We start from the raw sequence: 19162 nt of genomic DNA on the forward strand, positions 1-19162 counted from the left end.
TCGTGATTCATATCCTAATATTTTACTATAAGGCATATACATTATTTGTTAAAATGCTCCTCCATATCGGCCATAGAAATGATGGCCCTTCTACCAAAGGTCCAAGCATTTGTGCATGGTAGTAGATATTGCTTCTGTTTTGTAGTGGGTAGACCATGGGCATTTATATGCACACTGCTTACATGCCCTCTATTTAGTGGGTAGTCTGAACCTATGAATACAATATGATACCACATTCAAGCTGGTCTTGTGGAATTAACATTGGCTAAAAAATGGAAAGTATTACATTTCAAAATGTAAAGATTCACTTTTTTTCACTTTCACTTTCTTCATAAAACTTCTTGGATGATTTTGAATTATATTTACTGCTTGCCTATAGAAAGCTTAGGTATAGGTACTTTTAACAGGGAAGGGAGCAGCTCTAGTTAGAGCTCTTTTGCTCTACATGTTTGTGTGTAACTAAACCCAAGTATGGGGCAGTGTTGTCTACTATTGACTGCTTCAATAGGCAGAAGTTAAGTTTAAATAACAAAAATGCCCACTTTTTGGAATTTATTGCAACTTATAGTGCACCAATCATACTCCTTGCAGACCTTGAAGACCACAGAGAGCCATACTAAGGGTCATTTTTGGATTGAGGAATTGGATGCTTGAATTATTTTTATATGCTTGTGTAAAGACAGGAAAGGTTACCTTAAAGGAGAAGGAAAGCTATGGAGGCATTTTATTGCCAATAGATTAGCTGCAATAGTGCAAGCTAGAATGCTGTATTTATTCTGTAGAATGTTTTACCATACCTGAGTAAAAAGCTCTAGAAGCTCTCTGTTTGTTTAGGATAGGAGCTGCAGTATTAATGTGGTGTGACATCACTTCCTGCCTGAGTCTCTCCCTGCTCTGGGCTCAGATTACAGTAGAGAAGGGAGGGGGGGGGGAGAGGAACAAACTGAGCATACTCTTGCCCAGGGCAATGAGGTTTAAGCTGAAGGCAGGAAGTCTGATACAGAAGCCCATGTGTACACAAAAGAAGGAAATAAATGCAGTGTTTCTTTTGACAGGGGACTCAGAGCAGCAGTACTTTTGGGGTTTACTGGTATATTTAGATGGACCTTTCTGACAAGGCTTACTTAGTTTTTACCTTTCCTTCTCCTTTAAAGGAACAGTTTGAAAATAAAAATGGTGTAAATAGATAGGCTGTGCAAAATAAAAAATGTTTCTAATATAGTTAGTTAGCCAAAAATGTAATATATAAAGGCTGGAGAGAACAGATGTCTAATAAAACAGCAGGAATCCAACTTCCTGCTTTTCAGCTCTATAACTCTGAGCTAGTCAGCGACTTGAAGGGGGGCCACATGGTACATTTCTGTTCAGTGAGTTTGCAATTGATCCTCAGCATTCAGCTCAGATTCAAAAGCAACAGATATATGACCCATGTGCCCCCCCCTCAAGTCTCTGATTGGTTACTGCCTGGTTACCACGGTAACCAGTCAGTGTAAACCAAGAGAACTGAAAAGCAGGAAGTAGTGTTCTGACTGACATGTTATATATAAAATCACTCCAGCCTTTATACATTACATTTTTGGCTAACTAACTATATTAGAAACATGTTTTATTTTGCACAGCCTATCTATTTACCCAGTTTTTATTTTTACACTGTACAATTCCTTTAACTGGGCACTGCAGGCTAGCCATAGGGCTTGTGGTGCTACATGACAGGGTGAATGTTAGAATTATACCCTTTTTAACAGTGTGGAATTTTAAAATTGAAGCTGCTTGTAATTTAAAACTTTTGTTTCAAAAATATACAGATATGATTCAAATAACAACGTATCAGCCTTTTCTTAATAATGATAGCAATCATGATGAGAAAATTATTCTAAGGGTCTGCATACAACTACCATGTGGACCATAATTACTATTTTGAACTACAGAAGGGGGATCCATCGCCAACCTAGCATTCCAATTAGACAAACCTCAGCAAAGTTTAGTTCATAGTCATGAAGCACCTTGGTTTGATTATACCAGGTACCATCATCCCATTATGTAAAACTATTATTTTTGTCTTGAATTGAACAGTTGCTATACAGAAATAAAAATGAATCAGTGTCATTAAATACTCTATAATTTCTATGGGTTTCTATAGATACTCCTAGCCAGGCTTGAGTATAAAAAAGACTTAAAAAATGTATTGCATTTTCAATTCCAAAGAAGGACATTTCGATATAATGCATTATCAATGATTGTCTTTCATAGATACTGCAACAATACTACACAGCATGGTTGTTTTATACAAAAGTAAAAAGAAGAAGAAAGGGAGGCGTGAGGTTGGGTTAGAGGGTGTGTCACTTTCTCTATATGAATTGCTTAGATACTAGGCCCAGGGAAACAACACCATCTCCCTTGCATAGGCCACGTCTAATAACTGATTTCTTATTATATACATTTAAAAAAGATGAGATATAATCCTTTTTGGAAAGTCTCTATACTTTAATGTAACAGATGCTTATATATTAAGCCTAACTACACTAACAAGTCTTCTGTTCTGGCCCTAGTGACTTGAATTTCAATAGAATAGAGTTCTTCTATAGGACTGCTACACCCATGGCAAGCTGATAATCCTCAAAAGAATTCAACCTAAGCTCAGATACAGGTCACCTATGTTCTCAAAATATGCCCATTGTTTGTAATATATGAATGTAAAGAAAGGCAACCCCATGCCAGTATACTCACAAAACCCACATGTTGCCACAAAAGTTTGGAAATTGTGGTTCATGTACAGCTGAAGAACTAATTAGAAGCCTTCGAGAACTCTTGATATATTGAATTCTTAGCTTTAAAGGGCTGGTTCACCTTAAATTAACTTTTAGCATGTTATATAATGGCCAATTCTAAGCAACTTTTCAATTGGTCTTCATTATTTATTTTTAATAGTTTTTTTTAATTTATTTCCCTTCTTCTACAGACTCTTTCCAGCTTTCAAATAGGGGTCACTGAGACCATCAAAAAAACAAATGTTCTGTAAGACCGCAAATGTATTGCTACTTTTTTATTACTCATATTTCTATTCAGGCCCTCTCCTATTCATATTCCAGTCTCTTATTCAAATCAATGCATGGTTGCTAAGGTAATTTAGACCCTAGCAACTGGAGAGCTGCTGAATAAAAAGCTAAATAACTCAAAAAACACAAATGATAAATGGAGGAAAAAACAATTGCACATTGTGTCAGAATATCCCTCTTTATATCATACTAAAAGTTAACTCAAAGGTGAAAATCTTTAAGCTGAGCAACAACTGGCAGTCCCACTTGTAGAGGACAAACTTTCTACACTTCTATAGCTACAAATATATATATCTTCATAAATAAGACCCAGAAAAATCTTTTGTATGCACTAAATTATCATATTTGATAAAACATCACCCAGCTCTTAGCTCTTTGTAGTTTTGTTTACTATGATAGGTAGACGTACTTTCCCCTCTGGTCCTCTGTTAATATTTTTAATATATTAATTGTACATTTTGTTTTTCATCAGTTGGAAGAAAACACACAACTAAATCAAAGGTCACTTCTTAGTATCACTGCAAAAAAAAAAAAAAAAAAAAAAGATGTAACTAACAAATTCTATTGAAACTTTGACCTTCTGTTTGCTAATATGATGGGTATGTTATTTTCCAAATTTGCTCAGAACTATTTGTACTTTGGATTATTAATCTATAACTAAACTTTGTACTTGTGTCACTGATAATGTTTTCAACTAGATCAGGGGTCCCCAACCTTTTTTACCTGTGAGCCACATTCAAATGTAAAAAGAGTTGGGGAGCAACACATGCATGAAGAAGTCCCTTGGGGTGCCAAATATGGGCTGTGATTGGCTATTTGGTAGCCCCTATGAGGACTGGCAGCCTACAGGAGGCTCTGTTTGGCATTACATTTAGTTTTTATGCAATTAAAACTTGATTTCAAGCTTGGAATTCAAAAATAAGCACCTGCTTTGAGGACCCTGCGAGCAACATCCAAGGGGTTGGAGAGCAACATGTTGCTCACAAGCTACTGGTTGGGGATCACTGAACTAGATCAATGTTATTCTCTTTGTGTTGATATTTTTTTTACTTGTTTTGGGGGTCTTCTAGTGTCTGTTTTTATACAATGAAAAGGTAATATTTACATTGCCTTGCCATGCATTGCCTCTCATGGACTTTTGCACAATTTGTTTTACAACCTGAAATCAAATTACCATTTAATTTACACAAATAACTTACCACTTCTAATGTTTATTTGTGAAAAAAGTTATCAAACTAAAAAGTAGACATTTGTCTTTTGGTCTTTTGGGGAAAATAAATACTTGTTTAACATGCTGTTTGGGAGTGATTTTGGCCAATTCCTGACAATTATTCTCAGCCTTTATAGATTACATTTTTGGCCAACTCACTATATTGGAAACATTTTTTATTTTGCACAGCAGATCGATTTAACCAGTTTTTATTTACACTGAACAAGTCCTTTAATGTTTTTGTTCTTGAGTCAATCCAGTATAACTTTGGCCTTGTGTTTAGGATTATTGTCATGCTGAAAGATTATATTACTACAAGGATTCAGGGGCATTATTAAAGATCGAACTGGGGAATCTAAAAGGATTTTCCCTACAGTCTTAAAAGTTAGTAAATTGACAAAACTATATTAAAAAAACTATATTGTTAATACTTATTTTTTTTCATGGGGTGTCAACACTTGGGCAGCTTAGCAATAGCTCTGCACATTAACATCCATCTAAAATCCTACTCCCCAATTGGAATTGCATGCTGGGAGAAAATATTTGGACAATTATTTTCCACTCCAAAACAAATATAAATTGATTGAAAATACCTTATAGATCATTAATAAATCAGACCCTCAGGTTTTAATAGCCTGAAAAAGGATTTTGCAATAATTTTGACGATATTTTGCTCTATTTATTCTTTCTAAGTTAATAAAATGCCCAAATAAAAAGTAGTCCAACAAGACAACGACCCTAACCACATTTTGAAATCTACAAAGGCATTTATGCAGAGGGAGAAGTACAATATTCTGGAATGGCCATCACAGTACCCCCAACTTGACTATCATCGAAAATCTATGGAATGATTTGAAGCAGGCTGTCTCTGCTCGGCAGCCATCAAATTTAAAGCGGACCTGTCCCCAGACACAAAAAGTTGTAAAAAAGTCCTTTTCAAATTAAACATGAAATCCAATTTTTTTTTATTAACGGATTCATAGCTGTTGTAAGCTCATTTAAGCTCATGTCTGCCCCTCCTCTATGCCTTGGGACAATTACTTTCACTTTCCATTTATCACTTCCTAGATGTCACTGCCCTCCACACATTCCCCAGGTCCCCCATTCTGGTGCACAAACAAGATTTTGAGATGATGCAAGGCTTGGCTTAATAACAGTGTTCACAAAATGGCTCCAGCCTGCTTGCTATAATTATTAATTCCCAGACTTAAGAAAACAAGATTCAAATAATTTATTTAGTGTAATTAAAGTTCATTCTGTTTGACTACTGGATAAAATAGGATTTTGAATATTTTTTTTGGGTGATGGGTCCCCTTAAACTGAACTGGAGAGATTTTGTATGGACGAATGGTCAAAAATACCACCATCCAGAATCCAGACACTCATCAAAAGTTATAGGAGGCATCTAGAGACTGTTACATTTGCAAAAGGAGGCTCAACTAAGTATTGATGTAATATCTCTGTTGGGCTGCCCAAATGTATGCACCTGTCTAATTTTGTTATGAAGCATATTACATATTTTCTGTTAATCCAATAAACTTTAAGTCACTGCTGAAATACAATAGTTTCCATAACACATATATATATATATATATATATATATATATATATATATATATATATATATATATATATATATATATACACACAAATTTGGTGCTGCTTTTCATATAGCACTAAGTTTAACATTTTTTTTCAACTTTTACTTAATCAGACTGTAGAATGTCACCTTTTATGCTGCATGTTAATCTACGTAGGCTTTTGCATTCCTATTAAAATTTATCTATGAAGAGAATGTCTCTAAACTGTACATGTTCCAGTTGAGTTACCCACTGGGTCATCTTTTATCTGTTCTTTTATTTTTCCCTAAATAAATTAAAATTATCTTTTGTTTCTTTGGTGAAAAAAGCACCACAAAGCTTTTTTTCAGCACTTTTGTCAAGCTCCAAAATGTGTCACATTAATAAACTGTAACCTGAGATCTTTTCGTATTGGATCTGCAAGGTCCTTCAGGCCTCTGATTGTTTTGCTAATGAAGATTATTTCCACTATTGAGATGTTGAAGTATAGCCAAACTGACAAAAAATTCTGCTTCCCATGAGATAGTTCTGTCTGTTTAGTCAGGGTGCCGGCAGATATTAACATATAAATGAAATCTGTCCTTTTAACAGAAAGAAGAAAATATGCAAACACACAAAACCTTATGCTATGTAAATCAAACAAACTCTTTTTTTCTCAACGCTACCATGCAAATCCAGGATACAGAGGGTGAAAAACAGAATTTGTACAAAACATTTCTTCTTTTTTTACACCATAGACAAGAAAACCTTTGCTCCCCACTGATAGCAACAGGAGACTGATTACAAAAAAAGTACAAATGGCTAGAAACAAGGGGCAAACCACCAAATCAGCATGTTCTGTGGTTTTACAATTTGAACCAGTGGTAACTGGAAATGTCTTAGTACAGACAGGCAAAAGAGTTATTTTTTGCCTGGAGCTTGAACATTTGAGAGAGGACTCCAGCGTGTTTTTTTTTTTTTTATTTGAACACAAACGACACCGTTTTAAGGTTAAACATCCTTTTATTCAACACACACATATCAGTCTGCCTTTTATCAAACCAGACGTTTTTGCAAATAAATATTTATTTCTCCAAACCATATTATAAATCAAATTAAGATATTATAGATATGCAGATCTAAATGGAAAAATATTAAAACCTCGATTTTTTTCTGGTCAAGGTTTTTGGCAAAAACTCAAAGTTGTCAAGGGAAAAAATTGAATTTTTTGATATTTATTATACCCAAAGCTTCTAAAAGTCCAAATCCAAAAAAACACCATCTCAAACCTGTTGAGGTCATGTAGAAGTCAATGGCAGATGTCCCTTTTACAATTTGAAGATATTCTGATCTGCGCTGTGTTCCATGTGATAATCTGAATAATTCTGGGTTTTCGGGGATAACCTGAAAACATCTAGTTATTCAGACATCAAATCCAAAAATCCATTTGTACCATTCAAGCATTCGCTCAAGTTTTTTCCCTGACTTTTTTGAGTTATTTTATTGGTAAATATGGTAAAATCATGGACGGGAGTTTGGTCGAGTTTGGTTTAATAAACTATGAGATAAATTTGAGTTTTAGTAAATAACCTCCTTACTGTTTAAGAGAAAAAATGAACATACAGAATGTCACTTGCAATGGATGTTTTAAAGGGGTTGTTCACCTTTAAATTAACTTTTAAGTATGATGTAGAGAGATATATTCTGAGACAATTTGCAATTGGTTTTCATTTTTTTTTATTATTTGTGGTTATTGAGTTATTTAGCTTTTTATTCAGCAGCTCTCCGGTTTAAAGTTTCAGCAATCTGGTTGCTAGCATCCAAATTTTCCTAGCAATCATGCATCGATTTAAATTAGAGACTGGAATATGAATAGTAGAGGGCCTGAATAGAAAGATGAGTAATAAAAAAGTACCAATAACAATAAATGTGTAGCCTTACAGAGTATTTGTTTTTATATGGGGAATATTGGAAAGCTTGAAAGAGGCAGAAGAAGAAGAAGAAGACAAATAATTAAAAAACTATAAAAAATAAATAATGAAGACCAATTAAAATATTGCATAGAATTAGCCTTTCTATAAAATACTGAAAGTTAATATAAAGGTGAACTACCCCTTTAATACATTTGGTGTACAGTTATGGGACCTATTATCCAGAATGCTTGGGACCTGGCTTTTTCCAAACAAGGGGTCTTCTGTAATTTGGGTCTCCATAGGATTGTTCTGTCTTTAGGATTAATCATATTTTAGTTGGGGTCAAGTACAAGGTTCAATTTTATTATTACAGAGAAAAAGGAAATAATTAAAAAAAGTTGAATTATTTGATTAAAATTGAGTCTATGAAAGATGGCCTTCCCATAATTTGTAGGTTTCTGGATAATGGATGCCATACCTGTACCAGTGTCACAGCAAAAAATCCCTAAAGTAAGAAGCAAAGTTAGGAACACAGACGGCTTTCCAAAAGGCTGTAGCAGTAGGTAGAGTTGATGTATATATATACAGGTATGGGACCTGTTATCCAGAATGCTCAGGACCTGGGGTTTCCGGATAACGGATCTTTCTGTAATTTGGGTCTTCATGCCTTAAATCTACTAGAAATTCATTTAAACATTAAATAAACCCAGTAGGCTGGTTTTGCTTCCCATGGAAGGATTAATTAAATCTTAGTTGGGATCAAGTACAAGGTACTGTTTTATTATTACAGAGAAAAAGGAAATAATTTTAAAAAATTTGGATTATTTGGATAAAATGGAGTCTATGGGAGACAGCCATTCCGTAATTCGGAGCTTTCTGGATATCGGGTTTCCAGATAAGGGATCCTATACCTGTATATATATATATATATTTTTTTTCCCCTGTATTACATAAATAATATTTTGTGAAAAGTGTTTTTTCCTGTCCCCTCATGCTAAAATTGATCTTTCTCTAGCATTCTGACATTTTGGCTAAAAGGGAATACATGGTCATACATTTGTCTCTCTGTCTTTTTTGTGTAATCATTTATAGCAGTAATTTCTGTAATTTTTATAGTGTATTCCTTTTGTGAAATCTCCTCAGGGAAAGTGCTATGGCAAATGCCCATTGTGCCATGAATTCTATGCCAATACTCTGTGCTAATACTCAATTCGATTGTTCACTGATGAACAGATGTTTGAGAACATTGTAACACAATGATTGGTTGAATCTAGCCCTGCCTTCATGTAAGATAGGAACAGACAAGCAAAGCAAAATAAATATTAAGATGCCAACATCTAATGCCAACATTTAAGGACAATGACACAAGGCGTTGTTTGTCGCCAGGGATTTGTTCTAGCTATAAAACGGTAGAAAAATGCCTTTGCATGCTAATTTGGGTGATTAAGCAATTTAAGCCGAGGCAATTTTCAGTATTGTCTATGGAAGGGTATTTTCTGGCGTTTTGTAACCGTGAGAGAACCCATAGCCCTAAAGTGAGCACCTGCAAATTACAGCAACAATTAACTAAAGTAAATGTTTATTTTCCTTGTGTTGGAATCTGGGATTTTATTTGTGGCCAAAATGTCACCTGTGTAAACAAGGCCAAACTGAAACTTTCCTCAATTGTATCATTTTTTTTACATACATCACAGCATTCTTAATTTGCTTTAAGTTAAACTAAAATAAAAAGCTATATCACTCAATAAATCATTAATATTCACATGATTTTAATATTAAGGATGTCAAGTTTAACAAAGTTATTCAAACCCCTCCCTCAACAGAAAAAAGTGTCCACGGTGAAAATTAATAGGGCCATTACCGACCAGGTCAACTTCAAAGGAAGAAACATGCCCTTACTGTGTATATAACAGTGTGTGTCCACTTAAATTAGAGAGATCTAATTAATTTCTACAGTCAGCTACTTCCTGATATGGAGGAACATTGAGGGTGAGTCTCTAACAGTGATTAATAGGTGCAAGTCATTTAAACAGGATTTAGAGATTACAAATATTGGGTAACAATGGAACAATATATTAGAGGAAAACGTTAAATATTATCAACTGTGAATATACAGCTTTACTTTAAAAAAAAAACTTGTGGTTTTTTCAGCAAAAAATAATAGCTTAAGGGCAATGGCAGATGAGGAGCTTGCAGAAAAAAGAGGGTTTTATCAATACTCCAAATAACTATTCAGTATAACATTTCTTTCACATTTTTTTTTAATTTTTTTGTAGCCATTTGTGTTCCTTGTAGGTCCCATATAATTGTAAGCAAATGTAATTGTAGTTAAATGAAGCTTATGGAAATGAAGAACAGTCATTCCTTAAATTCTTAGGGGGTTATTTATTAAAGTCTGAATGCTAAAAAAAATTAGAACATTTTGAGTTTTTTACTATAAAATCCAAATTTTTATTGGAAAAAACTTTTATTGAGATTTTTTATACCCTGAGGCTGGCGGAAATCCGTCATCTCAGACCAGCAGAGGTTGTACATAAGTCAATGGGAGAGCTCTCTATCCTATTTGGAAGTTGTTGTGGTCTGCACTGGAATTGGCCTGAAATTTTGAATATTTCAGGGTTTCCCTGGCAAAAATCAAAAAAGTATGCCTTTTCGGAAAAAAAAAGCGCAAAGAAAAGGGAAAATTGGCAAATAAATTCTATTCTACAAATTGTATGATTCAGATTTTAGCTCAATTTTATAAACATTTTCCACAATCTGATTAAAACAAGCTTTTTTAATAATAAATGAGGTCAAATCGGACTATTTTTAATTAAATAATCCGAAAAATTAGTATTTTGATAAATAACCTTCCCCATTTACAAGATGTGATCTGATTTTAAACAATGAGAAATAGGTGCCTGAATTTAGGAGTGTCAGTCACAGAAATAATAGCTTTAACCAAATATGAAATGTATCAAAAAGTGAGCATTTCACTGCAGGTTTTTTTACGAAACTGCTGTGAAAATTTTGCTATGACAAAAAGTCACCAGAAGAAAAAATGCCCACTGACTTTAATGCATTTGGACAAATAGTGGCCAAGACAAAAAAGTCAGCACAAGAAAAAATGTCAATTGACTTAACTGCATTTGGAGTGAGGAAAAAAAGTTGCATGTAAAAAAAATGGTTGCCTATTGACTTCAAATCCTTTCGTGAATTTTTCACCGTTTCGCAAATTTTTCATCAGTTTTGTAAATTTTCAGTAGAAGCGAATGGGACAGATTTGCTCATCAATATAAATTAACACTTAAGGAGAAAGTTTCTGATAACCACCCATAAATCCCCACAGAACTGAATCTGCATGTTTGTGAATCAATGTCTATAAAAAAAAATCAGCTGTAAGCTTTACAAAGCTTGTATTTTAGGTAGACGCAGCTGTTTCAGTGGGCAAAGAATATTAATATTCTCATACATGTGAACTGGTTTATATTTAGCCAAGGTAAGCCTTCAACCCAATTTGTATGTTCCCAGTTCTAGAGTCATGTATAGCCTACCATCATAAGGGATTTAATCCGGTCAGATATTCGTTTCAGTGCAAGAGGTACAAAGCCATTTCTGGATAAGAATGTTGCCCTCTGTTTTTGTGAAATGCAAGATGGATTATGAATGCTCCCAGAGTTCCATTCAAGCTGCCCCATGATGGTCATTTTAGAAAGAATGACATAAAATATAGATCCAATAGCAATTACTTCGTCCATTTGTCCACACTCACCTACCTTTCTACAATATAACTATTACATTTCAACTGCATAGATGTTCCGCTCCAGATAAACAGTCTTCATCTAGTGGCACATGGGGCACTTTAACCACTGCTGCCCTTCACTGTCTGCCTGCCACCAGACCTAATATTGTTTAAGGACAAGCACTCTGGCTGAAATGCTAGCTTGAAGTAATTTGTCATTAAACATTATGGCTGCTAACAAACAGACATTTTATTTTACCAAACTTTTTGACTGGCTATACCCTCTTCTGTGTCAGGTCCTCCCCTTACTGTCCACTGTAGTGCAGCTATAAGAGATGATATGACAATCAGAGATCAATGAAGTCATACTCAAGTCTGAAACTTCAAGCAAAAACTCTTGGCTGCCAAGCGGAAGAGCATTTTTATGACAGATATTAATGAAAAGCAAAAACAGTTCATGTTCATAATACTATTGCAGAAATATGAGCTGCTGCTAAGTCACTATGTCTTACTCCATAGCAGTTACATGCTAAACCGCAACTCTCCACACTCCAACCTCTTAATGCTGCAACATTCCAGCTAAAAACAGTTGAACATCAGTAGATAAAGGGCCAGATTCTGGTGACTTTTTTGGCTGGTACTGACACAATAGAAGTCATGTTTGTTAAGTTAATTTATTTTCAGTTTGTGTGCTTCCTGTTAATGACAAATCCAAATATATGCCAACATTTCAGGGTGGCTTCACATGGTTTTGCCATTTTCTAACAATCACAGTTCACTGTTCAGTAGTCTGTCAATGTCAACAAAGTCTCATTTAAGCGTTGTGAAAATGCCATTCATATAGGAGAATTTTATGAAAACCACAGTCCTTAGCCATGTATATTTTGTTCTACTCTACAAAAATGAATGTATTTAGATGCACAAAGTCTTTCACAAAGAATATGTAGCACCTTGTGTTGATCTTTAGTTCAAAAGGCACTGTCACTAAAGAAAAAGGCTATAATTCATATGCAAAGTAGAGAAGGAAATTTCACCATTTAATAATAAAATGTTGAAGAGCTTTGATCACAACTGTAAAGAGGTGTGAAACAGTGTTTCAGAAACAGACAGATATTTGTATAATCAGCCCTTTATGTATTGCCATTCTGAGAATAATAACATTTAAAAGCCCCAACTTACCTCATCTAACTGGTACAGCCAAGGCATAAATAAAAGAGAACAATACAATTACTATTACTCTGTGGCTGATCTGTAGCTGCATCACTGTGTATTCTGTGTAATTGCTGGCAAGAAGATTAATGTTTTGCTACATATCAGAGGAAGGTCACAAGGGGACTTGCTGGGATGTCTAAATATCTAGTCTTTAAGCTTCTTTTTCATTACCCCTCACAGAAATGAACTTGTAACACTCCCTCTAATTATGGAGAATCTTCTGTGGGTTGTAGAAAACTCTCCATATTGTGTTTTATGGCAGGAACGAGAGGGGATATGTTACAGTGTGTTCCAAAAATGACACTAATGCTGCGTACTTTTGTCAATATTACTGTAGCTAGTGAAATATTTGCCCAGATACTATAATAATTACTAAATCAGATATGTTAAGCATACAAAATACTGGAATATTGTAGTTTACAGTATAGCATTATATTTATTATACTGTAGTTTGTTCATTCTGATTGCTGATATTATTATGTTCACTTAAACTGTGGCTTCCCAAAAAAATAATTTAAAATAACCATTATTTCCTGTCTTAATAGGGAAGACTGTTAAGCTCTGTCCACCAATCAAAATATTATGCAAATATACGTTGCCAGAACTGATTTTTTTTTTCTAATTTCTACAGTGCTCTCTTTATAGATAATGCTCCAAGTCCTCACTCAAGGTGTTCAGACATAATGATACATTATGGAAATATGTGAGGGAAACTCAACCCAAGTAATTGTATAGATTGTATAGATTTTGCAAACTCAGAAAGTATTTAGAGACCCCATGCGGTAGTAGTAGAAGAATGTTTGCAAATGTTATAGTTTGCACCAGTGCACAGTGTATATATTAAACGTCATACTGAAAAAGGTATAATTTTTTTCAACAACAATCAACTTTAAGGGGCAAATTTATCAAGGGTCGAATTTCAAAGTAATGGGAGTTTTTTTGAACTCCCATAACTTCGAAATTCGAATAAAAAAAGACCAATCAAAATGTATTAAAAAAATCTACGTTTTTAACTTCGGGTGAATAGGCTGCATTTGAAACATTCGAATCAAAGTTTTAGCGCATTCGATCGAATTCAAATCGAAGGATTTGCCCCAAAAAACTTTATTTTTCAAAGTCCACCAAATGACTCCGAATAGGTTCTAGGAGATCCCCCCATAGGCTAAAACAGCAATTTGGCAGGTTTTACATGGCGAATGGTCGAATTTGAAGTTTTAAAGAGACAGTAAATGATAAATTACGATAATCAAATAGTAAAATTTTTTCAAATTAGCATTGAATTTTGGCCTATTCAATAGTTGAAGTACACAAAAATAGCTCGAAATTCAAATTTTTTTACTTTGAATTTTCACTTTGACCCTTGATAAATCTGCCCCTTAGTGTGATGTTACATTTGTAGCCTTACAGAGAATTTTTTTAGATGAGGTCAGTCCAGCCCACACCCGCTCCCCTATCGGACGAAATGAAAAGAAAATTTGTGCGGCGCGGTGCGCTGGATGTTCGCGTATGTGCACAGCACTCCGTTTTTCACCCTTTTTTTTGCATGTGCACACGCTGGTTTTTGCACATGCGTACTGGGTCCCGAAGGTTAGGAACCCGGTGGGCCCCAAATGTGCCAGGACCCACTGTCTCTCACTGCATATAATGTACTTTTAGTGCCAGCCCCTATATCTCTCAATGTGCTCCAGACCCAGCTGCATTCTGCTCTATACAATATTTTTGGGATGCCAGGATCCATAGCCTCTCAATGTATATAAAGAATTTTTGGTACCCACTGTCCCTCACTACATATAATGTACTTTTGGTGCCAGCACCCTTGTCTCTCAATGTATAAAATACATTTGAAGCTTCAGACCCAGCTCCATTCTGCTGCATACAATATTTCTGGGATGCCAGGACCCATAGCCTCTCACTGCATATAATGCGCTTTCAGTGCTCGGACTGACTGTCTTCCACTGTATATAATGTTTCATTTTTTTTAATTCTCAGGTCTGATTGCTGGCACAGCACATAATGTCCCTGGAGTGTCAGAATCCACTGCCACTTACAACATAATATGCACTTCCAGGCTGCCATGAGTGCTTTGTCTGATTATTTAGATTAATCTATGAAGTAGCCCTTGTGCCATTGCCTTAAAGAGATACAGACACCAGAGATTAAACTCTTTTTTAACATCTATCATAATATTGCCTTTGAAAGCTACTTATAACTTTGCCATAAAGTATTTGCACAATGCTTTTACATTACCTGTCTGATCCCCCATGTTCCTCGATAAGGGGGCTGCCATATTTGTACAGCAGGAGTCCATTAGCATTAGAATCTCTAACTGACAGGCTGAGATGGGACAATCAGGTTGGCAAAACAGTCAGGTTTAGAAGCTTCAACTAACAATTGCTTATAAAAACAAACCTCTCAGCAAAAAACAATCAACATGACCTATAGGTAACTTTTATATGTACATTCATATTTTAAAAAATAGTTTTTTAATGTCAGTACTTGCACTACACTTTAAAGAATAAGTATAATTAAAAATTAAAGGAGTATATGTATGATGTATGTTACCCAGCACTGTAACAGTTACTAGCATTTACACATGCTCTGTCAGGCTTTAAGTTATTTTCTGTGCTGAGGTCAATCCTTTCCCAGAACACTCACACACAGTGACAGCCCCTAACCTCTAACTGGGCCTTTTTGGAGCTCCTGTGATGCAAGGCTTTAATTAGGAAGTTTACAATCTATCTTTAAATGCAAACTCTTGTCGATGATTAACACTGAGAGCCGAGTAATTCTAGTGCCTCAAACTAGAGATTTGAAATAAGAGGAAGGAAGAAAACCTATTACAGCCAACAATTAAAGAAACACAAAATGAGCATAATTAGTATGGCTATTTTTTCATTATATGCATGAAATAGTATCTAAGAATACATACAGGGGCTTGTAGATAAATATGCTAAAAAAGACACAAGTGAATTAAACCTTAGTATTGAATACTATAAGACAGAAGGTCACAATAAAGAAATCACTAAAAAAGTGAATAAAACATGCATTAAGTTAGATAAATATATTATTAATAAACTATATTATTAATAAACTATATTATTGATATCATGGCTATACTACTTATAAGGATTTATGTACAGTTGTGGTCTCATTAATAAGATATGAAAAAATGATTCCAGTGTTAGGCATTTTCGAGAGAATTTTTGGCCGTGGTAGCACAGATCTACCACCAGGGACCTTAAATGGATGCACTTATTGTGAGAATTATGAGAATTGGTGCAGTTCATTAAAGGAAAATTAAGGCTTAAATATATAGGTCAGAAATATTACACATTATGTTTTCTGCCTGTTTTCTAGCGCAAGGCGACCACAGCCCTTGAGCAATGAAGATCTGTGCCTCCAAAAATGCTTCATTATCTCCCCCTCTTCTTTTCTGCTGCTTCACAGCAAATGGTCTAAGCTGCTGTTAGGGTAGTTAAGCTGATGGACTGACTCATAATACCCAGTATAGACGTGATTAATAAATAAAAATCTGATATAAATATGTATCAGAGTTGTAGCATTGACTTCTATGTAAGACAAAACGAATTTTCTGCTAGATGATTCCAATGACCCGTAAGCTTAGTTAGCTTTGTCTAGAGCACATCGAGTATGTGCTGTGTCATTGACACTCCAAACAAGATCAGATATGGCAACCTCCTGTGGATGCCTGGATCATTCCTGTTATAAAGAGGCTGAAGTTCTGGGCTGGTACAGTAAGTTTAGTATAAATAAAACAGCATTTCTAGTCATATTCATTTGCATTTGCACTAGTAGTCACCCCTAAATTCAAGAGTGAAATTTTCATCTTTTAAATTGTAAATTTGCAGTTGGAAAGCACATTTGTGCTGTCTGCACTCACAATACAGCACCCCTTCCCAGCAGTGCCGAGCCAAGGCACTGAGGCACCCAAGGCAAAGGGCTCCCATATATGACCCACCCACCAGCTCCTGCAGTTGAAATGGTACTGCGGGTGCACAAGTGCCACGTTGGTGAGCAAGTGGGAAGAAGTTTGTACAGAAGCTACAAACTAGGGGTAGGCAGACAAGAACCTTGTCCCCCCCCCCCAACATTGGACACTATGCACATGCCTCTTTGGCCTAACCATAATTCTGGCCCTGCTTCCTAGCACAAGAAAGGAAAACCTGATGTGGAGAGGGGAGCAGCATTGGGATACCAACCTCAGGTTGCAGCATCCTTAGATATGCCCCTGTTAAAAACTTTCTAACAGATCTTAAGTGACAAGCAACTCCCTAAAATAACTGCTTAAAATACTGACTTGACTTACTAGGCTCAGTAACTCCTGCCAAATAATCAGGCATTTATCATAAACTGCACTAGAGCTATGGAAGTTAAATAATTACTATGAGCTAAAATTATGAAATGCAAGGTGCAGACAAGAGGCAGTTAGCAAAACGGAGTTATGTTCAACAAGCCTTTAATCCCCATAGCTATTACAAGAGAACATCTGCTTAAATTACCCGTCCCAAAGAAACATTGTGAAAACCTGGTTTTGTTATGTGTGGATGGTGACATTATACTACAAAAAGCTAATTAGTACTTTGAGATCCGACCTGTTAGGGAAACTTGATCTGTTTACTAAAAAAATAATTATGACACCTCATTCATAAATCATTGGCACTACCTGCTTTGGACTGATGGAATTATGATTTCCCAGTACAAATTGTCTGACCTGTTTTATGTTCCCGACACATAATTAAGGTGGTGTGTTAAAGGAAGTAATTTTGTTCAAAGCTTTGGCACCAGCAGTGTAATGTCTTTTCTCATATTACTTGTAGCTACCAGGCAACCTACGGATCTGCACCCTGTTGAGGTCTAGGACAAACAGCAGTTGGGTGTCTGTTGTTTAATCCAGAATTCATGGGATGCTGAGACTGATGTTAAAGTCTGTGGGACTGAGGAAACTCAGGCCCACCCTGTTTGTCTGCTTCACAGTTTACATTTATTTATTCTGGTAAACGCAGGTACATCAAAAGTAACTATTGTCTGCCATAACTCTGCTGGTAGTCAGGTCTTTAAAATCAGTAATTAAAAAAAAAAACACTTTACTTTCATCTCTTCAGACAATACAAAATTATACTTTAATTAAATAGTGTATTATGAACATATTTGTAAGATCAGTGCCTGCCGTGATAACTAAAATACAAATGCATTAACTCAACTTTGTGGTATAGGTATGGGACCTGTTATCCAGAATGCTCAGGATCGGATATTTTCTGCATAGTGTATCTTTCTGTAATTTGGATCTTCATTTTTTAAAATGTGAATTATTTGGATAAAATGGAGTCTATTTTGGAGCTTTATGGATAACGGGTTTCTGGATAAAGGATCCCATACCTGTAATGACAAAATATAACATTTTATGTCAAACTTTTCTGCAGAAATTTCAAATAATAAGACAAATGATTTTTCAAACCTGCAAATGTTAACAGAGCTTGCAGGAAGGTATAATAACTTATGGTCTGAAAACTTGGCATTGCAGTACCCCAGGAGTACTCAGCTAAAGTTGAACTATGGTCCCCTGCATGTGCCAGTGCGGTAAACTGTTTAATATCGTGGGGTTCAAAACTCACAAACAATGAAGAGCCACAATTTTATAATTTCTGGTTCAGAAGCGACTTCTTTATGTTCCCCATCCCCAGTCCTTCTCACTGTTGTGAAATGAATTCTCAGCATTTCACTGTATTACTGAACCCTGTTTTAATTCTTTTCTTCCTCGCTAAAAGTTCTGCTTGTACACATGGCATAGAAAAAATGAATGCATAAAAACATATATACAAATCAACAGACTGTATAATATCTAGAGCAGGGACAGTGGCGTAACTAGATATTACTGGACCCCACAGCAAATATTTTTCAGGCCCCCAAAATGTTTAGAGGTTGACTTGTTTCTACAATATTTATTGAAATTGTATATGAATTAGGGCCTCATGGGGCCCCTATACCTCCTGGGCCCCCCTGCAGCCTCAGGGTCTGCTTCCTCTATAGTTACGCCCCTGAGCAGGGAGCAGACTCATTTTATCATGTGCAGTGTCAGTTTGGCCCAGGATACCAGGGAAACTCCCGGTGGGCCCAGGTGTCAGTGGGCCTCTTGCTTCTAACCATTTGGCCAATTGCATGGCCATTCCCTATTTCTTTATGGGAAAAAATGCTTAATAATAGGAGAATATAATAAGTAGATATAAAATACTAGGAGAATAAAGAGGTTGAGGGAGGAGAGGAGGAATAATAGTTTGGAAAGTGGGCCCATAGTCTAAAGTTTTCTGGTGGGCCCCTGGCATCCAAGTCCTACACTGATCATGTGTTATCTTCACTATCACACAAGTTACAAGAAGACACAAAGCAGTCAAATAGTTAACAGCAGTTGGATGATGCGTGTAACTGTGACAGCACAGCACATTTAGGAGATAATACAGCAGTAAGCAAAGTTT

This window comes from Xenopus laevis, chromosome 4L, assembly GCF_017654675.1.
Source record: "Xenopus laevis strain J_2021 chromosome 4L, Xenopus_laevis_v10.1, whole genome shotgun sequence".
NCBI classification, from domain to species: Eukaryota; Metazoa; Chordata; class Amphibia; order Anura; family Pipidae; genus Xenopus; species Xenopus laevis.